The 23,928-nt window shown below is 42.9% G+C and overlaps 1 protein-coding gene and 1 non-coding gene across 2 annotated transcripts in view; one reads left to right on the top strand and one right to left on the bottom strand.

Annotated features, from left to right (window-relative positions):
* Positions 1-23,928, bottom strand: part of LOC119654363 (matrix metalloproteinase-2-like) — a 529,164-nt gene that overhangs the window by 263,012 nt on the left and 242,224 nt on the right. The gene's annotated exons all lie outside the window — the stretch shown is intronic.
* On the top strand, positions 7,809-7,881 carry Trnav-aac. Its single transcript has one exon. It is a non-coding gene; the product is annotated as a tRNA-Val (tRNA).

The raw sequence follows: 23,928 nt of genomic DNA, 5'->3' as shown, positions 1-23,928 counted from the left end.
TTGAAATTGTTAGCCAAACAACAAACAAATGAACCATTTCATTGTTATGGACGTTTAATCACTGATGTTATGTTGCTTTTTCCTTTTTCTGCTGACCCGTCTTTCATTTCAGTGTGTTATACTTGAATGTGAGGTTCTGGGTTTCCAATCACAACCCCCCCCCCCTCCCTTTGCTTCGCAGAGTGAAGTTAAACTGAAGGTGCTTAAGGCCAAAAGATAGCCTTAACTTTTGAAGTTCTCCCACCAAAGCGGCTAAGTTTACAATGATCAACCTCTAATTTACCACTTTCACATAATACATCTTTGATGGGTTGATATCTTATTCTATGTTTGCCATTCGCTTCCAATGCTGTGACAAACAAAGTTACATATTCACCTGTCAGTAGCCTAATATCATGTCGCAGGACAAGGAGGCGATGAAATTATTGAGGGGAATGCTACAGAGTGATTTCTTTGAAATAAAAACTGATTTTATGGGAACTTCCCGACTATCTACATTCTGGAGGAAGAACGTGAATTGTTACTACATAGCTGCCAATTCATGCATGCATTTTACAATGAATCACATAGTCAAGAAAAGTAAAGGAAACTGCTCAAATGAAAATTCCTGAACGATATGCATTGCTCACCTATTTATAAACTTAAAATCGTCTTCCAATTTTTCACAGTCTCGACGCCCAGGAAAAGTGCACCAGTGAGCAAAGTTCACCCAGAAACATTCTTTCATATGCACATACAAATTCGGCTGCGATATCCTTGAACCTAATACTTAGGTAAACTATTTAACTTGCCGTCTACATTTCACTTGATCCTATCCAGTTCGGCAAATATATTCCCATACACTCGGGACCGAAACTGTTCAGGAAAAGTTTATTTAAATCTTCAACTACAACAAAGTGATTTCTCCGCTTACATGACTGCTCGTCTCGCTGAGGATAATCCAAGTTTCTCGAAAGTTTGTTGGTTGTTCGGGGAGGGACCTTTGGTATTCCAATCCAATCTATACACTCCATAGTTCTATGTTCCTTTTTCAACCGAAAAAATGAAACGTTGTAGATCATGCATCAGAACATTAAGCTTTCCAGCCAGAGGAATGGGAAGGGGCGAGCGGGCGAAGAGAGTCCTTACTACTATATTAAGACATTTATCAACCCCATAACTTACAGGATTATTTTTTTAAATTATCCCGACAATAAGCCATTAATCATTCGCTGGTAGTGTTGTGTATGTCAGAGTAGTGGCAGGATTTCGTTAACTTTGTACGTTATTTTGCTGGTTGGCTCGGTAGTTTGGTAGTGGGTAGGCAGTCAATACAGTGGACTAAGAGTGTCAGACTGTTCTGCGAAGTGAAACTTTGTGAGATAATTGCAATTAGTTAAGTTGACGATGTCTTCGGATGGAGCGAATATTACAATGTTTTTCTATCGTTCAATTTGGATTGGAATCCAGAGTAATAGTCAAGAGACCTCGGAATTATGAAAAATGATAAATCAGCAAAATGCATATTTGGTAATGAATTCATGAAACAATATATTATGATTATGGCAGGAAAATTCATACTCTGACGTTTCAGAGAATCCTGTCCCGTATTATTGCAAGAACTGCAGACAGCATTTTATGTAAACTAATAAATCGTCTTAAAATATGATTTGAGCAAAGATGCTTCTCAAAATCCCGGCTCTAGCACTGCTATTAAAAGTAAACTTGACCTTTATCCTTTCCGTCTTTTGAAATCATCTTAGTATTATATTCTCTACCTTCAAACCTCGGTGTAGTAGCACAATTCTTAAAGCGCGGAACGTTTTGGAGCATACTGGTTTCCTGAGACGCCTGCACTCTTTCGCTACTGTTCTGCACCAAGTGCTCTTGCGGCAACATACTCGTCGGCCATGTTCGTAGATTGGATTCTACTGCATGGCGTAGCCGACAATGCAATTGTCGCCCCTCCTTAATGTGTGACCTAACGACTGTCACTTCCGCCTATCAATCACAGTGTGCACGGGTGCAAGGACTGTGGCAGAGAAAACGATTCTAGCTATGTTAATGCGTCCGGCAATATCCCGTTCGCTGCAAAAACTATGCTTACCGGGTATAGATATGGAGAGTAGGCTGACCCATAAAACCTTGGTTTTGCTGGATAAACATAGACTACGCCCGGATGAGAAAGTAAATATGGTCTGCGTTGTCGACGTGTATACCGATAACAAGAAGAAATAATATCCGTGACAAGGTGTACCCCTGGCGGACTCCGCTTTGGATCTCCAATTCTTCTCTGATTTTGCCTCGGTGCAGCACGTGACATTTTGCGATATCAAATGTCGCTCTGATAATTACTTCTAGTTCCCCCGTATGCTCCTTCTGCGAAAGGCACGCCAGATGCAATTCCTATTAACGCTATCGAAACCTTTCTTGAAATTGATGAAGAGCAGGTGAAGCACGTAGATAACCCTCCAATTGTCGCACTGAAAACAGGTGCTCTTCTTTGGAATCTTTGCGGTAGTTTGGTTTGCTGAATACCTAAGATTTCAATACGAGTGGAAGTAGAAGATTTGCAGTAATTGCAGGTGCAGCGATAGGTAACTCTGCGGAAGACCGTCGAGACCAGTGGCTTTAATGCGTTCGTGCATTGATGGCCAAGATGATTTCAATACTACTTGGAAGAACAGTTCATATCCGCATGTTAAGGTGACTATCCATTTCTTCCACAGGACGCGGGACTTCACTGAATGTGGTATGGTTAAGGATCGCAGTAAAGTGTGTTTTCCTCCTCTTTAGTTGCTCGTCACCGTGGGAGAGGAGGCGACCGTAAACGTCCATCACAGGACCATATGCAAGTTCGTTCGTGATGTCGCATTCTCCATCCACTTCTAAAATCATTGCATTCTGCGCATCTTCAGTTTCCCTGACCACTAAAATAGCAAATTCCATCTCTACACAAAGCAAACCATATAAAATTTCCCGGGTTTTCGCACGGTATCGAAGTTCGAGCTCAACTCGGCCATTATCACTCGCAGTGGTCAACAGGCCGACAGAGCTCTCAATGCGTTCCATTCATTGACCGGCTTCCACGATTCCGCAGTTAGCCAGATCTTATGCCGCCCGAATCGGAAATTGGACATATTTCCATGATTAGCCAGTGTTTGTATGAAAAGTTCTGATGAATTCCCCTGCAAACATCGTTATACATACATATATTTCACCGACGCCATAGGACTAGAAGTCAATATGAGATGGTTCAAAGTTTCTAATCCTTGAACAGGGGGCGACCATATGGTTCTAGTTCGGATATATAAATCTCTACCAGGCAATTCACGTGTTTATCGTTGACTGCCTTCGACTATCACTCATCGACTCCTTCGTGGGCCGACTTCACCCCACTAAGAAAAAATCGATCCTTTATGTTACTCGGAATCAACCCGCAATCTGCCTTATAGATGGCCCATTCAACAGACTAGCCACCTTACAAATATGAAAATAAACGTACAGTAACCCGACTGGACGTTGTGCCGCAACGTCAACCCCGCCACAGCCTACAATATCACGAGGCAATTTCATTCGCCCCAAGGTAAAATTTAGATAATGCATACGGAATTTGGACATAGTAGTCCGTATTAGACGCTAGACATTCTCCAGGCTAGCCTTTGCCAAAGACAGTACTCCGAATACGTATGACAGTGAAGAGATATCGAAAAAATTAAAGTGCTTGTTCTGTCTTCATTAGATGGGATGTCGTCATCAGCTTCACACGTCGCAAGAATTCGAATAGCAAGCACCTTTCCAATCGCCAATACGAGCATGCTTTCCTTGCAGAATTTCTAGATACTTGTAGAAGTCTGTCTCGGTTATAGCTTAGATATGGAGATCATCAATGCTATGTCAGTAACCGACATAACCACTACATAGATTTTCTTGGCCTCTAGTTACATGTCCTACAATAACCGAGAGAATAATGAGTTACCATTTGTAGCCCCTCGATCGACTGCGGTAGTTCTCCTGCTTTTCGAGCAAAATTTTGGTGATCTCAAGGTACCCATTAGCTATATCGGCCTCATGCCTACAGTATGTTGATCCACGTTCTCTTTACAGAGAGAATGGGTAATCTGCGCAGTGGTCCTGCCGAATAATGACCTAATTTATGCCATACTGTGTATACCAGTAAATAGCCTGTATCTGTACCAGAAATTCTTTACCTGATCTAGCCAGCGCCCTTCAGTTCTTGGACCTGTTTCTGGTTTGTTGAAATTTTCTTCCCGCATAGTCAAGACGAAACCCCATTGAATTGACATATAATTCTCTTCTTCTCTGTGCACGCCCTTTGGAGTTCATTCTAAACTTCAGAAGGATTCCATCTTAACGATGAAAAAGAGTGCTTCGGCGAGTATTGAATCTGTTGTCCCGCAGTATTGATGCCGCCGCCTATGCCCCAGCCAAACAAGCTGCCTTATGGCGGTCGGGATTATATCGCTGCGAGTAATAAACCGGCGCTTGTCTGGAACCTGCTTCACAATCACTGTGCAACAAGTGGTGGTATAATTTTGTAGCTATTTCGCAGTAGGAGCGAGTGGCAAGGAAGTTCATTTTCTTAGTCTATGAAGTGGTCGCCATGGATTGTGACGAAACAGCTGCTGTAGGCGGTGTCATACCCTAACCAAAGGTGTGGAGATAACTTTTTCAATGAATAATTTTCAAGACCATAAAGTTTCTGCACTTATCTCGCCAAATCCCCGCTGCTTCTTATTTTCACGATTGGTCTATGCATTTTTGTTTAACATTCTAACCTAACCTAACATCTTTTTCGTGACAATTCCCTACCCTCCTCCGCCGCACTCCTCCAGGTGAGGAGCTCACAATTTAAATGACAAAGGAAATCACTATGCAATATATGTAGTTTGAAGATTCAGGTACCCCACAGGTCTTTTCTCACTGACATTTGGTGCAAGAGAAGCACCGCAATATTTTTAGATTTAATATCCCTCGCGATACCAATTCAAAGCACGATAATACTTGGATACGTGAATTTTTGTGATGGTGTGAAGGGGCAAGTATGCTCAACAAAGCCAACTCTTCGAAGGTGAGTTTGGCTAGCATAGAGGACATGATTGTGACTGGCAATAACGTAAAGTTGGAGTTATTCCACTATGCGGACACTCATGACCTTGTGCTTATAAATACATGGTTCATCAAACGATTGTCTCATCTTCCCGTCCTACATTTTACAGTAGCTATAGTAAAATGCAAATTGACTTCCTTCTCATAACACGCTGAATTTATACCACCGTCACTGTTTGCGTAGCCATTCTCTATGAGACCATCGTACCTCAACATCAACCGTTGATTCCCGTCTTGCGAATCAAGTCACCGACAAAACAGCGTGAGGAACACGCTTGCCCGCCGCGCATTAAATGATAGTGATTTAGTTAGAAGAAAGAAGAAGTGACCTCATTAACCCAATTACCAACCATTACGAATTCGGGACCAAATTAAAGGCACAATCCACAAAGCGGCCTCTGCAACCATCGGGGTCAGCAAGCCGGGAAAGCGGTACATTACCCGAGATACTTGGCTTTAGAATGATGTTGAAATGAGTGTCCGTGAAAATAAATGTCTCTATCACAAGTTTCTCGACGATAAAACGCTCGCCAATTGGAAAATTTATAAGAATGCCAATCGTGAAGCAAAGAAAACGATTGCTGTCACCCGAGCGGTCCGATTAATTGGAAACTTGGGATAGCGAGAGGGGAGGAAGACGGGGCGGCAACCCCGTCAGCTCAACCAAAACCAAGTGGCCGAGGAGAACCTCCATAGTAGTGGCACCGGGAGACGCATTATCGTATTGGCTTGCCGGCCGTGACGCAGTAGGCGAATGCTTCAAAGGTCTAATAAGGAAGGGGTCTCATCTGAAGTGATAATAGTCACGAAACCTTACCAGGGGTATACTGGTACCATGGGAACCGGGATAGCCCTTGAATTCATATACTTCAGGTGAGCTCCTATTGCATTTGCGTTCAGCTGAGTTATTTGCGGTTGGCCACCTAGTTGGAGCTTCATGAGGGTTGTGGTTGGGTTCAAACGAAAAGAGACCTTCTGCTTTCAGCGTGGTTTTGCGGGGGCCGTACTCCTTAGTTCGGTAGAGATTTTGGTAGGCCTTCCATCCACTAGTATGAATGCTGAGCCATGCACTCGGTATAAACTAGTACCGTCGTAGCCTGCTGCGGCGGGGCTCTGATTGTGATCACAAAATCAATCCGTGTTTTATGGAGACCGTGGGATTAAGTCCACGAGACAGGTACTCACGTTAAGCCCAGTGACGTGACTGTCAGCGCAACTAAAGTCGCGGAAGCAATAAAACGAAAATAGGGAAAGCAACATGACATGACGATATCGCATTTGAACAATGGAAAATGAAGAGCTAGGACTCAACACTGCGGCTCAGTGAATTCGTTAGCTGGGTTATTCAGGAAGGAAGAACAAGAAGAAAGTACAGTTCCAATATGGAAAAAGAAAGGTAGTCCAGCAGAATGTTCAAATTATCGTCCGATCCGGTTATTCTCCCTCTATACTTCTGTAGGCCGACTATAAAAGAATGAACAGCGTCTTGTGGTAATGGAGACAAAAATGTTGCGTTGGACTAGTGGTATGACACACTGTGATCACATCCGAAATGAGGATATCCACGGTCGAACTCCACAGTGAGCCTCCAAAAGGCAGGCCGAAACAACTGCAGCTTGATACACTGTATGAGGATTTGAAACCCTCGCGATTGCATCCAGATCAGGCTTTTGATAAAACAAAATGGCGAAATCGATCACGATGGGCTGACCTCGCCTGTGAACGGGGCAAAGGCTGAATAAAAAGAAAAAGAGCGTTTACATCAGAATCATTTGTGTCTTGCAAATATTTTATATAGACGAAAATAGTCTTACGTCATCATACCCCATGACCCCTTCGCCAAGATTTGGTCGCCCAATCAAACCTAGATTTGATACTGTGATTGTCCAATTTCATTTTCTGTTGATAATTTCAGAAAATTTTCCACAGGACGAAAGTAAGACAGGGCTACAGTCTATGGTATTGGCTATTGGTCAGTTCCTGAAAAAATTGGTGGAAAAGTGGCGTTTATAATATACATTTTCGTTGGAATAAAATTTAGGTTTTACAGCATTAAATAGCAAAGTTGTTCTTTATGTTACTTTGAACAATTGAAACCTTCGAAATACCCTATAAAATTGTTCTATACAAAATATTTAAAAAATAATTATAATTATGCCCATTGCCCTTGTAATGTGGCAATTAAATAAATACATGTAAATTCCGAACGATTTTTCATAATTTGTATCACAAGAATAAATTCCCCATTGCGTACCATGTCCAACTATGTCCTAAGTACTTCCTATATTCTCTGCTTCCTACCTTAGGTGCAATTCCATTGTTACCATTGATGCTAATAACTGACTTTTGATGTTCCATCGTATAAAGTCTAAAATATCTTTTATAAATAACATTCAATCTGCATGTTCTATAAATACACCAACGGTGACCGAGACATTTCTTTTCCAACGACTAAACTGATTAGAGCGCTAAGCGCTACACGTAAACATTTCGAGTCTCCAAACGTTAATTTATTATGCAAAGAAAAATTACTTTCGCTATCAATAAACCTGATTTCCACTCAAACCTGATTCAGATGTGCATATGAATAGCAGGCGGCAGCGAAGTGGCTTAGTTTTGTATACAATTTAGATTTATTTTCAAGTGAGAGATAGAAAACTCGTTTCGCGCCTTCATTGCGAAGGAGTTAAAGATTCGAAGTTTCCGTGGTGTAGTGGTTATCACATCCGCCTAACACGCGGAAGGTCCCCGGTTCGATCCCGGGCGGAAACAATTGTTTTGCTGTTTTTGCACATGAAAAGAGGCAAAAAATGAGGTTCCCCGGGATAGCCAGGCAGAAAAGTATGCAATACGACAACGAATTTCGCTGGCTATCCATTTATTTAGCAATATTTGCGAGCTCACATTTCAATTAATTGAGGAGGGTTTGTCATTCCAGAGGATAGTACGCAATAAGGAGCAACGAGCGACCTATCTAGGAATGCTATATCAAGTCGATTCCGTTCTTGAGTTGAGAGGGTGTACTGTTGCTCCATTTGGATATAGACACAAATTCAATTGTAAACAATTTTTCAATACCCTTCACGGCAAGTTCGCTTTGTAGTAAATTCACATAAAAATGACATTTTTGACTTAGTCCCTTTTCTGCTTATAGGAACGTAATAGCATCTTTACCAAACTTTCCAGTATTAGGCCGTATATGTCTACTATGACTTACTACGCGTTTTGTTACTATAAACTTAACACTTTTCGACCACTTAATTCACTCTTTTTAATTTAAAGGTTCTTTATGGATCTAAATTCAAAATTTTTTTCGCTTTCCCTTAGGAAACCCTCTTAGCACAGATGGGACACTGGTGGCTCAATTTTGGCGATATATGCATAGAGCAACCTTTGCACGCCAACGGTGGATCCAAAAGATCCTGACACGGAATGTGAATTAAGACTCCTGTCTCGAATTTAACTTAAATTTTTCAGACTGTGAAATAGGTGAAAGAAAGGCTAAAAAACATGAAGAAGGGAGGCCCTTTGTCAATTCCTTAAGTTTCTGAGGCAATATGGATACGAATTTTCATTAACGCTCCTCTATTTCATGACCGATAGCAAATTCAAAACCTATAGTAAGGAGGACAACCTTGTGCGAAAATCTCTCTTTTGATGCATTTATCTATTAATGTACAGCCAAACACTTTGAAGTCAAATAACTCGAAAACCATATATTTTTAAATGACACTGGACTGTGTTCATACATTTTATCTAGGCTGTACGAAATCAGCTATTTGCACATACCTGGCGTGCGAATGCGAATGTTTACGGGAAAGATATTAAACCAAAATAAAAGGTGAGATGAAAAGAAAACTTATGTTACTGAGATTCGAAACCCCAACACCAACGGCTTTTGTGAGTGGCAAAGCAGACTCAATGATATCGACTGGCAAAGCGATAGTCAGATTTTTTAGGTCGCTGCCTCCCAATCGCATTGCCCTGAACTCAAACTCTGGTTCATCATTGTGCTTCTTCTGCTGCTGCAGGGTTATTTCTTTATTTATTTATTTGATCAATAAACAGAGAATAATACTCCGGAGGCTACAAAGCTGCCCATCAAGCGAATACAAAGTTTAAAAAGGACACATGCGACAGTCAAGGATCTACGCCATTGCAGAGATGTTAGGTTAAGGAAAGCCACACTTTCGGGATATGTTGAGCAGGGAATATTCCTTCTAAAGGTTAGGAATCGAGTAATTCGCCGTTGCACAAATTCTATGGAAGCATATTCAGGAATATTACGCACGAAAGATTTATAAATGATGATTGAGGAATTGATATTTATGATTGTCAGCAGGAACGAAAGATAACGGCAGACATTTTGGAAGCGCGGCTACGCACATGGACACAATGAAAATTAAATCGGACATTTCTGTCAAAGATAGCAAATAGGTCCTTCTAACAGGCAATCCCGGCTAAGGGCAGACCATCAAGATGATAAACGGGTGTCTGGGGAAAGTTTTTAGTGAATAGCACAAGGAATAGCATTTCTTCACATTAAGTGGCAACTTGGTATGGACGCACCTCCGTGATAACGTGTTAAGGTTTGACTAAAAGCTGCGCTGAACAGTAGGCGAACCGACTACATAAAACAATTTTAAATCGTATACATATAAAAGGCTAGGACAGGTAAACAAGGAATTAAGTTCATTCACGAAAAATGAAAACAGAAATGGACCCTTGGGGTATTCCCAATGAGGGAAAAAATGGAGGCGAAATACAACCATTGAAGGAGACACGATTTACTCTACCATCTAAGTAAGATCTTAACCAGGAAAGAATACTTGTCGGAAATCCATACGATCGGAGTTTGATGAGAAACAAGGAGTGGTCGATGGATTCGAAAAGCTTTGGAGAAGTCAGTATAAATTGAGTGGATATCGCTTCTTATATTAAGAGACTTCGTGATAAAGTTGGTGAATTCCAACAAATTGGTCACACTCGAGCGGCCGTGGTGAAACCTATGGTGCTCTTTCACAATAAGGTTACCAAAACGAGACGAAAGGTAGCCTTTGCGTATCATAAAACAATGTTGGAGAGCAAGGAAAAAATGGATATAGGTGGGTAGTGTTCGCCCTGGGAATTGTCACCTTTTTTGTGTCAGGGTATAATACGAGCTTCCTCCCATATATCCGGAAAAATACAGGTAGTATAAAGAAAAAGGCATTAACTGCGACAATCATTGGGGTAATTCCCCCGGAAATTTACAGTTTATCCTTGACGACAATGCCGGGAGGCCGAAACGACAGATGATGCAATCCCTTCAAGTCATATGGGTACGTAATTTTGAATTACGCTGTAAATCAGCCAGGAATGTTGTCCCTCGTTAACTTACTATAACAAAACGGTGTCCGCTAGTACCCTAGTTTTCTCTTAACATAGTTCAAGATGCCATCCGAAGAAGTGTCGAAGGCAAGCCTGGAGGCAAAACAATTGTTTGGTAGGTATAGCAATGCGTAAAGGTGAATCAGACGTGAACATAAGAGTAGGATAATCTATTTCCAACTTTTCGATTGGCGACTGAACGAATGAAACGTGGTTTCAGTAAGGGACTGCTGAGACATCGCGGTTTAATGCCAATGGCAGATCTGGTATGATTATATTCGTAATTGCGTCAGTAGATGATCCTCCACCAGGAGCTCAATGATCCAATGTCTCAGAAGAACCGACTGTTAAAGAGACACTGCTTAACGCAGCAGAAGGTGTATGCTTAATGGCGCCCAAACCCTCAGCTATAATGCTTTAATTCGCAACTCTTTGAGATGTTGTAGAAGGTGGGCGCCTCATTTTGTGTGTAGCACCAGTTCCATGGGGATGATTTTCCTTAGCGTAAGTTAGATGAGTCGGAACTGGTGCTCTGATAAATGCAATAAATGTAATGATAATGAATTCGAAGTTCAGTCTCTCTGTTCAATAAGATGGACCCCGACATCATCTGAAATATGTTCAATTTTAGGATGTCATTCAATGACAAATGGGCAAGGGGTAGATCAGAGGAACTCCATGTAAACTCTGAAATGTGAGAAACTAGGGAACAAGGTCACCCCGGTTCAAAAATTATCCAGGTGTAGGGTTTTGTATGAATTTTTCAAAGACGAGCGTAACATGCACCGGACAGTGAAGAGCATGATGAAGGCAACCGGATGAGAATCGAGAAAGACGTCTAGAACTACTGCCTCTACAATAATGTAGGCAAGATAGGTGACACTCAATCTTACTCCCGACAATGTGCGTAGAAACAAGAATATGGGGGAAAGGAGCAGGAACGCACAGCTAAAAAATAGCCAAGATTCGAAGGAACTAAAAAGAAGCTCTCATTGTTTAAGCCGAACGTCCAGAGAGACACAGGAGTGAAGACTTTCACAGCTAATTAGAAAGTTTAATTGAGAAGCATATCTCCGTGCTGGTTAAAAGCATAAGGCGAAGTCCGCCCTAGGAAGGCATATTGTGGCGCAGAGATAACGAAAATTGAACTACTGGTAAGTGTAAGCTGCCTACAACATCCGGAACCCACGGAAGGCAGGAACTGGATGGGTCATCTGCCGCATTAGAGGCCAGACCGGTAAAGATAATATGGTAATGCAATGTTAGGGGGAGCCTGCTGATCAGTAAGCATGCCTCCTCTGAAAATTATTCTTGGGCTATTTTCTCGGAAAGGTGCAGAGAATTTTAACCTTGGTAATAAAGCCCCAATAAACATTGGGCCTCGAGGCTGTAATTGGATGGCATACATAGAGTTGTTCGAGACACGCTTAGTGATTAGAGTTTTTCCTGAATTATGGAAATACCAATCTAAACCTGGAGAACTTTCTGGTAAACTATCGAAATGAAGAGGCAAGGAAGGTGAGCAATTTTTGGGGAAGGGGCAGGGTACTTGAAAGTGTGCTACTTACATTTTGAGGAAAACAGAACCCGGTGGGGCCTAGATTTATCGGGTTGCAATCTCATAGGCCGGTAATATATGGGTCGCTGTCTTTGAAGATTACTACCCTCTAGGAACAAGACGCTGACGCTCAATCAACTCGGCCAACTGAGACTGAGGAAAATAACTTCATATCATCAACGTAAAGCGAGAAATATCTTGTATAGAAAAATGAAAGGTCATGGATGGAAAATGCAAAAAATTGGACTTCGAGAATGGAAAGAACAAAGGAGAAAGGAATCGGTTTGAAAGTAGGAGACAGCCATGAAATAATCAAATCAAATCTTGTGGTTTCTCTGATCAAAGGTTAATACATTATCGACCATAGGTAACCCGCTAATACTAGACCGAAGGTGTAAAAAGCTATTTTGCTCTTTAGCCTCAAGATGAATATATGCGTTGGTAAGGTATATCTTAAATATTGTGGAGCAAACGATCTTCCAAGACCTTTTAAAAAAGTTACTGATTAGCAGGTGACTACACTGATTAGAATTTGGCAAGAAGGGCTTCAAAAGAAGATCGGAACTACCATAAGGTATAACATTTCCGGGCGAAATAAACTCATGTGCCTACGCTACCACTGTAGTCGGTAGATTAAGTCCCTCCTTGTTGGGCGTAGTATGGAGTCCTGTGGGACATCTGCGGAGACAAAGTTGATATCATATCAGAGCCTTCGTTCTGGCAAGTAACTACCGATATTTTCGATAAAGATTCAAATGGTCGAATATAATGCATTTTTCATTTGGATAGTGATCACCACCCAATATTCCCTGATACTACCCTTTCCGTGAATACCATTTTTGGTCAAGCCAGTAATCAATTTAATCTGATCACCATGGCTCACACCAACTGGGAGCAATCTATTGTCGACTGCTCCCTTCAAAGTTTTCCCCATAGCGTCTAGAAAATATTTGGGTCTATAGACGAGTCGTTCACTAGTAGGTCTTCCAGTCATATCCAACAACACCGATCTCTGCTGCTTCCACTTTGCAAGACATGTCGTCTGGGGCATATCAGTTTTGAATGACCATATTTGGTTTAAACTTCATCGGGAGTTTGGGAGCTTTGTTTGACATGCCGTCCAGGCGTTAATCTTTGTTATTGCCTAGTTTGCTCAAAATTTCCATCAGCGTGTCTCTGGTGACTGTAGGAGTTGCCATTGTACCCACCATCATTTTCAACCAGAGAGTAGGGTATGTGACCTGTGGAGATAAAGGGCCACCGAGTTGTCCTATTACAAATCGATAAGCGCATTTTCACGAGTTTACGGCCGATCTGAAGAGGTTTGTGGAACCCTCTCTATTCATCTAACTTGGCGTTTAACTCTCTCGAAGATTAGTCAGTTCACTTTTCCATTAGTAATCGGGTGTCCCACAGAAATATGCATTTCTTAGTCATGAACATGGCGAATTCTTTGGCAGTGGATGGCCTTATATGAAAGGGTCTCACCGTCGAGGGCTTTACCTTATTGGGTTGATCTAGTCACACCTTCAGGAATGACGCCTTTACAAAGCAACCTAATGTCCTTCCGGATCTGACTTTGGATATGCGTTTCTTCAGCTCAGTGACACTCTCCTCAGTTCAAAGGTATACTCTCGCTTTTTGCACTTCCGCCTTAATTTTTAAAGGAATAGATTTTGGACCCTACGAGAAAATCGTGAAAGGATTTCTGATACAATCTTTTTAAGAAAATTGTCCTCTACCTAGAAGCTGTATATTACTACCGATCAATTATTTCTATTTTGACGTCATTTGGGTTCAAATTCCAAGTGGATGTTCGTTCCTCCTATAATAAAGTTAAATCGAATACGAAAAGCTTGAAATGAAAGGAGTAAAAACAAGAATGTCATCTACAGACATATAACCCCTCTCGGGATATTCACCAAAAATCGAGCAAGGACCGACACAAACGACGGAATGCCACAATAGCCTCATCAGACAACCTCGCCCACTTGCGTCTTACTTTAATGTTTACAATTTCATTAATTCCAGCAATTCGAGAAGGACCAGATCAAACTCCTTCTGTTATTATTTCCATTTTGAAAAATGTTTGCATCCCATTTCACACAAACTACACACACCCTTGTTATAGACGCCGCATTAAAACTCCAACTGGGACTCCGATAATATGACGGTTATTCGAATTGTCCTGTTGCTTTACGCTCAGACTACTTTCGTTCAGTACATTGAATATATTCAAATCAGACAATCATTTCTCGCTAGTCTAGCTCCCAACTACATTTTTATCCTTTTCCCTTGGCCCGATGCGATGGGGTGGACTAGGTGGTGGTGGAACTGTGAAAACTTCCATTGTGACATGCCACCCAAGTGTTCGGGTGCCTAGTCACCCGCATCTCATTTCGATGCGTAACAAGTTTGTTGGCGCCACATCGACCGAGTTTTGTTTATTCATTTATTTGATGTACACGCGACTGACGGCAGCCCCCTTCGATGAGCGGGCGAGAAATGGGCGAACAAGTGGGAAATACTGAGGACTCGCAGGGTGGCAATGGAGCAATTCGTTGGGGTGCCAAGTTCCCATCTTCGCCGCATAATTTCTTCGCAGAAGACCCTTTGCAGTTGTGATGAATTCGTGAAAATGAATACTAATTATAGTAAGGATTTAGTAGATGAAGACGCCGAGAGATAGGTGTTTGTATATATCATAGTTGACTCCCCGAATCTCCCCTCTCGCCACCCCAACCTTCGCCATGAAGAGCTTCACTTTAGAATTAATCTAAAATCGGCAGCCCTGACTCGAGTTAGACACTGTTCCAATTTTGCTCACGACCTCAATCCATGTCAGGGGAGTTATCAAACAAGGGATGAAAGCTCCAAAACACTCCCGGTCCAATGATATGGCACCGCACCACCTCATTTTGCTGACAAACGATGAATTTGATAGCATTTTGATGAATTCGTTGGTGATTTGATAACAGGGAAGTGCGGCTTCGGCGATGATGAAATGGCTGATGGTGGTGGCAATAATGACAATGATGACGGGGTGGAAGCTGCGTCTACTTGTAAAATTCCTGTTATTAGGAATCCATCGGGTCTGTCGAAAATATGCAGGAGTCACAGCGGTGATCTGGTATATCATAGAGTAATGCTAATTTCGTGTCCGCAAACTTCACATCCATTGGCAATTCATCTGTTTGGATTGGGGTGTACAAATATAATGATTGGCTTGGTGTGAATATCTACACTATGGGCTGCGAGCTGGCTTTTAATCGAATGAAAATTGAGGTGATATGGCTGCATGGAACTAAATTATTGGGTTCAAATTTCAGTTTCTGGGTCGCAGCTTTGCGGCTGAAATTGGATGTTCTGGGTGGGGTGAGTTATTTTGATGAAAACTACCAAATAGTTCCCAGAGATAAGGGAACTTGAAGGCAGATACTCTCAGCTTTATGTTCCTCCGCATCTGTTAAAACACATCCTAAATTACGAAATTATAAATGATCGAAACATGGAAGGTGTTGATATGCAAAACAATCAAATAATATCCGCACGATAAATCTGCTTTGGACTCCGTCATTTACATCTCAAAAGTCTACATCCGGGCGTTCGTCCTTTTTGAACTCAGTCACGCTACATTAAGTAACACATCCGAAATCATCATTTACACTCGTTCATGATGCGAAACAAGATATCAATTTTTTCCGAAGCAGTGGTTCTCCCAAATACGCCTTTTCATCTGCTGGTTCCCTTACAAACTTTTAACCCCTTCGCATTGTCCTCGTTATTGTCTCTAATAACGATTACCCAAGTGTTCTTAAGACAAATACCAGACATTCGAGTACGATATAATGGAGACACGGATCCTAATGGCCATCAAGTAATAAAAGCGACAACAATAGAGAAAGGAGAACGAAGAAGCCCAAGGAGCTAAGAAAAAATTGGTTACGGAATAAAGCATAACGGCACTGGGGGAGAAATTTCTCAAGCTACCTACATACGTATATATCCTTCAATACATCGCATAGCATCACTCTAAAGTAATTTTATACTTTCGTCCTGCATGTTTCGAATAATAAAAATCCTTTTAGCTGCACGTTCGAGCTGATGGTGGTGTCGATTGTCGCCATTGCATCCATCGTCTTGATATTATCAGTGCTTTGCCATTTTTTTTCTGGTCGCTTCCTTCTGTACATTATTTCAGGACGAGCATGTTTTCATTTTGTACCGCAGCCATTGTACAATTGTCGGAAGGAAAAATGTCCTTAACCGTTTTTGCACTTTATGCACATTTCTCGCCACCGAGTTTATGACAATCCTTTTATTATTGTTGTGCATAATGCAATTAGCACTGAGTGCAGACAGAGGAGGAGACTGGCCCATAAAGATGAGCGTGTTGTAAAGCTATTGACATTGTTGAGATGATTAATTTCGTGCGGGTCAATGGGTACGGAGGATACAACCCTCGGGCATAATGCTGTGCGTCTGGTGGTGTTAGAATTATCTTGCGAGTTTTAACAAACATCCGTCGAAAATATAGCCTATTCTGATTTGAAGGATGTGCCTCCTAATTCGAGCAGGAAGCAGAACTAGAATAGCTGAATCTTTATGCTGTTACATACAGTCTGAGTGTCAAAGGTACATAAATTGCGGATTAGAGTTCAACAGACCTACCATATGTAGATACTCCTTTTTATTTAGATACGAGGAATGCTAAGGATATCTACTAGTATGAAGAAATTGTCTTCTAGTTCATCCAGATCATCTGGACAAGAAGAAAAGTAACAGAAGTTGAACACCTGCAAGGATGAGCTTTTTCATCCTTTTCATCCTTATACCTGCTGCAGAAGCTATGTTAGTGTGTCTCCACTATCGTTTCAATATCCTTATCAATTACGTAGGGTAGACTTCGAGAGGAACCTATCATCAACCGATACAATTAAAAAGTTAGACACTTTTTTCGAGCAATCTGGTAGGCGGTCCAAACAGCACTCAGAGTTGAGTGACGGCCAAGTGCTATTACTCACATTTTTGACATCAATAGAACATAGGAGCTTTACAAACGGGATATATTAGAGATGAAATTTACGCGCAAGGTAGGTAAGTAGGTAGGTATCAGTGGCCGCTTCGAGGAGCCCAATTAGCGCTTTGGTGCATCGTTTTGATGCCACAAACTCCTAAGATCGTGACTGTTGTTATGGGAGCAAGGAGGCCGAGTCCAGCCAGCTCGGATCTTCAGAGCCAGCCCGTAGCATTCACGAAGGAAAGCAGCTCTCCGACCCTGCAGCTAGAAATCTCTCTGAGGTCCCCAAAGAATGGTTTATTCAGAGTCCGCAGCCTGACTATAGCCAGAGCTGGGCAGTCGCAGAGAAAGTGCATGAGGGTTTCCCTTCTTTCTTCGCAGCTTCGGCAATGCGAGTTGTAAGGTATGCCGAGCCTATAGGCCAGTGCCCCGTGCAGATCGCCGTAATCTTGAATGCATTTGCACGCGTGTGGCACAGGAGCTCTCGTGATCGGGTTATGTTATAAGCAGCCAAATTCTCCTTGACTTGGCACAGCTTCTAAGCCTTCGCCATCTCAGGCCTGCGGCTGCTAGGTAGTGCGAGTAGACTCCGCCCCCGACAGCCGCCAGCGAAACATCGACTGTATTCGCCGAGGGACTGCCAAGAGCAGAACCTTGCTTGGCCAATCCGCCAGCCCGCTCATTCCCCTCTATTTTCCTATGCCCGGGAACCCAGAGGAGAGTGACCATAAGCGTGCCGCCCAGATGGTTGAACGCATCTCTGTACTGCCCCACCAGCCGGAAAGATGTTGTCGTTGAGTACAAGGCCTTGATGGCCGCTTGGCTGTCGGTCAGAATGGCTATGTTACGCTTGGAGCTCGAATCGTGCTCCAGCCATCGACAGACTTCCAATATCGCCAGTACTTCCGCTGGGAATACACTGGCGAAACCTGGCAGACCATACGACTTGGACACACAGTATGTATTCGAGAAAACCCCCGCGCCGACTTCATTGGCCATATTTGATCCGTCCGTAAAGAATACCGTGGCATAGTCTTGCAACACGCCGCCGGTCTTCCATTTTGCCCTGGTTGGAAGGTCCACAGCAAAGTTTCTGGTGAAGTTCAGTTTACGTGTGACATAGTCCGTAGGGGATGCCCAGATTTCTCGAGGTATTTCATCTAGGATGTTGCTGTCGCCGTAGGACTTCGCTGTCCAGCATTCGGACTCACGTAGTCTCTCACGTAGTACTGCACGCTGCAACAAATTCGATGTGGAAGTCTAGGGGGAGGAGATGCAGGAGTACATTGAGAGCATCTGCCGGGCAGGACTGTAGAGCCCCGGTAGAACCTGCACACGCGGTTCTTTGAATCCTATTAAGCTTCGTTCTATTGTATTTTTTCTTCAAAGCCTGCCACCTACAATAGAGCCGTACGTCAGGATCGGATGCACTACAGTAGTGTACATCCAGAGAACCATCCTTGGCCGGAGACCCCATTTCTTTGCAAAGGTTCTCTTACAGGCAAAGAAGGCTATACAGGCCTTCTTAACCCTCAGTTCTATGTTCAACCTCCAATTTAGCTTAGAATCCAGGATTACACCCAGATACTTTACATTCGAGGAAAGAACCAATCTTTGTTCATTCAGCCGTGGTAGATGGAATTCAGGTATTCTTGTCTTGGTGGTGAATAGCATCAGTTGCGTTTTGGTTGGGTTTATGCTGAGTCTGCATCTTGCGGCACACAGGCACACCTTCCGCAACGCTCCTTCCATGATGTCGCTCATAATGGACAGAAACATCCCTGATACTAATATCGCCAAGTCGTCGGCATACGCCACCACCTTCACCCCGCTGCTGTCCAATGTTCGTAAAATTTTGTCCATTACTGTTAACCAGAGCCCCGGTGAGATGGCGCCAACCTGGGGCGTGCTTCTGTTTACAGCTCTGGTCAAGTGGTTGCCTCCCAGATCGAACTGGATTATCCTGGTACTCAGCATGGATATAATCCAATGCGTGAGATACCCCTCCAATTCATTACCGGTCAAGGCTTCCTTGATGGCATCGGTACTGACGTTGTTAAAAGCTCCCTTTATATCAAAGAAGGCAGCTAGGGTATACTGCTTGTACTGCAGCGACCGCTCAACCGTGCCAATTACCTCGTGGAGAGTGGTTTCTGTGGATTTTCCTTTGAGGTAGGCATGCTGAGACTTAGAGAAAGGCGTTATCTCCATAATCGTCCTTAAGTTAATGTCCAAGACGCGTTCTAGGGTCTTCAGCACGAAAGAGGTCAGGCTGATTGGTCGAAAGTCCTTTGCGGGCTCATGACCGCGCCTGCCCGCTTTCGATATGACAACCACTCGTGCGCGCCTCCAGGACTGCGGTACGTATCCTAAAGTGATGCAGCTCCGGTAAATCTCAACAAGCCACGGCACAACCCTTTCCTGTTGCTTCTGTGGCATTATGCCATCTGGGCCTGGAGACTAGTATGCGGAGAAGCTGTTTATAGCCCAGCCGATCCTATCCTCGGTAATTACCGATTTGATAGTCTCGCACAGCTGGGGTTGCCGCAAACCCTCCAAGCAAGGTTTAGACTCACAGTTCTCCTCGCCGGAGGGAAAGTGCGTTTGAACCTGCAGTTCCAAGGTTTCGCTAGAAGATTCCGTCCAGGAGCCTTCCGACTTTTTAAGGAAGGATGGGCTCTTATGTTCCTTGGACAGAATCTTACTGAGCCTCGCGGATTCACTAGTGCTTTCGATGTTCTGGCAATAGTCGCGCCAAGACCGCCTCTTGGCGGTCCTGATGGCTGACTTTTACTTCTTCAGGCAGTCGTTGTATGGCTGCCAGTATTTTTGCCTGTAGCAGATGTTGAAGATTTCTCTGGTCAGCTTCCTGAGACTAGAGAGATCTTCATTCCACCATGGTGGCAGTGTCTTTTTGCTGTACTTACTTGCGCGCAAAGTCAATAGAAAAGGTAAAAGTTTTACTTTTTTGTTCAAAGATAGGATGGTCCTGAGTCCCCCATTTACCTTATGCCGAACCGCACTTATTGTGAGGAGAAACTTCTCTTTTCCCAGTGCGTGGACTATTCTCTCTTTTTTTTTTGAGCGAATACCAACTTTTCAAAAAAGTTGCTAATGGTTCCGCTCTTCAGTGCAGAGGCAAACTGATCAGACGCCGCCTCACCTCTAACCAAAAGCGACTACAGATTTGTATTGTATGACTACAGATTTGTATTGTATGAATTTTATCGGCGGATACCACTGGGGAAACGTGGACAACAACGATATCAGCACTCGTGACCCCGGGGTGCAGCCGACGCAGGGAATAGGCTCCGATCAAACGGCCTTCGGTCAAAACAATATCTCGGAACAAATCATCTTCAGGCAAATTGCTTCCGGTCAAACCGCCTCCGGGCAAACCGCCTTCGAGTAAACCGTCTCCGAGCAAATTGCCTTCGGGCAAAGTGCTTCCAGGCAAGTCAAGACCCGCTGGTTGTTCTAAGGTGCAGCTAAGAAAAACTCAAAGCGTTCGCAGTCGTCTAACAATCCTAATTCTTCGACCCAAAAGGCTGCAAATGTAACAGCTTAACGGATTAGCGGTCACTGCACTAATCAGTTGTTGGATTAATAGGTCATGCAAGAACCATGGGTTCAAATCAATACCTCACACAAGAATCGGGGGTTGAGGTTGTTCGTGGGGAAGTCAGCGGGTTAAACTTCCGACTTACTGACTTCTTGTATATATGGAAGTGATAAACTTTTCGTTAATGACATATGTGATGGGGACATCACACCGGTCAAACTGATCGAAAAAGATCGAAAAAACATGGATGAGAGGAGATTTTTTGGTGTTCTGCTTATTTCCCCTATGACGTAAACGAAGTTTCCAGTGAGCTATCCAATATATTAAAACCTCAACAGAGCTCTAAAGTCTGATTCAACCGCTGGCCAGAATCGGTACAAAAGTTCAAGAGAAGAGAATAAGGTTGGCTAACTAATAATCATGAAAAGAGGGTTTTGTGAAATGACTAACTCTCTCGCGAGGTAACCTCAAAACTGAAGCGGTTTCTTATCAATGAACGTAGCCAGCAGCGATGAAGAACTGGAAACCATTCAATTAAAGTGCACCTCACAGGCACCATCCAAAATCTTACGTTAGGGCCGACAGGTGCATACAGCCCTCACCCAAAAGACTGGATCATGCTATGCAAAGTAATATCACTTAAGCGAATAAAATGGTCATTTAACTCGTTCGATAGATATAAGTCTGCGGGTTCAGATGCCATTATTTCTGCTCTAGTGGTAGAAGGAATGGATACCTCGAGTCAATATACGTATTCGGAATATATACCGGGCATGCACACGCTTATATTCAAATTGGCTAGTTTGATATGAAGCTCTATTCCCAAACTAGGAACACGCAGCCACAAGGACGCAAAAATGTTCCGACCGACTAGTCTAAGTGCATTTCTACTAAAACGACTGGAAAGACTAACAGATCGGTTCACAAGGATAAAGATACATACATCCCTAGGTTGCCACTTTACGGCAAGCGACATACCCACTAGAAGGGTAAATCCACCGAGACAGCACTCCATGAGCTCACGGCAAAAGTTGAGAAGGCAATGTTAAAAAAAAACACGCATTCATGAACATCGAAAGCGCCTTCAATTATGCCTCTTTCGCGACAATTTGTGACGGAGCGAGGTAACATGAAATCAATCCGGTGTTTATCAATTGAATTATTGACATAATGGAGTGGAGAAAGGTCCACATACTGGTTGGACAGAGGCTTATTGTAGCAGGATGTCTTAGAGGCTACCTACTCAGGAACCCTATCAGAAATCCCGCGGATTCTTCTGATGCTGTAGGAGTGCGATTGGTAAGACCTGGCGACCTTCACAAAAATGCATTCATTGGCTGCATGCAATCATAATGAAACCCATTTTTATGTATGCGTATCATCTAGTGACCGAGATTGAACTTTCCTAATTGTCAGCAGATACTACTAAAAGTTGGTGGTCATAGAAAACTTACGAGAGAAGCTTCTTCAATGGTACGGACCTGTAATTCGCGCTGACGAGAAACTTGTCAAGATTGGTCTGAACTGAAGTCGATGAGAATCAGCCGAAAGAAAGCCGAGACAACGATGATTTTATGCGCTGAATGGTGATTTGGAAAGTTCCTCAACTCCATCCAACAAACTAGCGAAATGGATCACGACGAGCCCACCTCCCTTCTGAACAGGACAAAGATTAAAGAAGAAGAAGGTGATTTACTTTCAGACAGAAACAGTCCTCACATGCATTGCCAATTAAAAAACTATTTGACCAAGTAAGCAGATGCCATTTGCCTATTCAATCAGTTCGACAAAAGATGACATGATCATAATTTAAGTCTTCCTCTGAAATTTGTATTCCAGGCCCCGGAAAACAATCCGAGCCCAGGGGAATACCGTCCTTTCCATCTCATCTTGTCAGGCCTGCTCTGATAGTATCCTGCAAAAACACTCTAGATACACTCCCTGTTGACGTCGTACTGAGGTGTCCATTCTCGGTAGGGGACATACCGATTCCCCTTAAATCTCGCAAGTAATTCGGATCCCTCTCTTCTTGCTCCGAGTAATCATCCCCCTGAGAAAGCTTCTGAAAGGATTCCCTGCCAAAGGGAAGAAGTCCCGCCTAGTGTACATGTCCGAAGCAGAAGCTGTATTTCGAAGCAGCAAGACAGCATTTACCGATGCAACTACAACCTCGTTCTTGTCACTGAACGTCATTCTAGCCTTGAAGACGAACGCATCGAACATTGCATTCTTCAAGCAAGAATTTGCTCACAGTAATTGACCCCCTCTGGGTGTCATCTCCAGAAAACTGTCAAATAGCGATAATTGTATGTACTTACGATTGAGAGCTGCTCGCTACTTCTGCTGCCATTAAACATTTTCAACGCTTTCTGGAAGGCTGCTGTCCTCTAGATAAGCTCGTCTGGGAATTTTCAACCTGTTTGAAAGGGATGCATAAAGAAGTAGCAGACATTTTTACTAGACGCCCAAGCAAGTAATCGAGAAACACACCATCTGATGGAAAATTCTAGGCTGACACTTCAACGATTGGACATTAGTGACTAGTCACACACTTGTTCTACCGACAACTCAAAGCCAGTATGTTTTTTCGCGGATCTCTCGACGTCACCTTACATATGTACTCCAGTTCCCTCGGAGTCGGATGCCCAACCAGGTTTTGTGTATTTCTTAGTACGTAGTACGTAATATATCCATATATAATATTATGTGAGAGTATCCACTTTCGGGTGATATTGACATTCATAGTCTTCAATTTTCAAAGAAGCAACAACTGACGTATTATAATTTTGTTAGTAATATTGCGATTTCCACCAAATTTGGTAAGAAGATGCTCTACATTATAGCCTATATCAGCGCGTGATATAGGCTAGTGCTAGGATGAACTTAAGGGGGTTTTGCAGAGAATTACTAAAAATTATAGTAATATACTATTATCAACTTTATTTGAATAGATATCCGTATGGAAGGTATTTCGTAGCCCAAGCGCCATACAGTGGCATCCTCCTGATTTTTTTCAAATTTTTCGGTTAAGTAGTTTCTGAGAATGGCCCCCTTAAAGAAATTATCACTTTCAACCCCCCCCCCCCCCCCCCCCCCCCCACTCCACACCTTTCCAACAAATGTGAAAACTAAGACCGGCTTCGAAAAGTATTAACCGAGACCTTTAATTTGATACACCACATGACTATATTTAATGAAAAAAAAATTTACACCCCCTTTTGCATGTAATTTGGTATCAATCGCAATAACCGTCTCCCAGAAAAATGCGTGTGACGGACAGACAGAGAGACAGAGAGACTCGAAGCTGTG

Source organism: Hermetia illucens, chromosome 4 (assembly GCF_905115235.1).
Source record: "Hermetia illucens chromosome 4, iHerIll2.2.curated.20191125, whole genome shotgun sequence".
Lineage (NCBI taxonomy): Eukaryota > Metazoa > Arthropoda > Insecta > Diptera > Stratiomyidae > Hermetia > Hermetia illucens.
The sequence above is the reverse complement of the archived record's forward strand: the minus strand, read 5'-3'. Positions and strand labels throughout refer to the sequence as shown.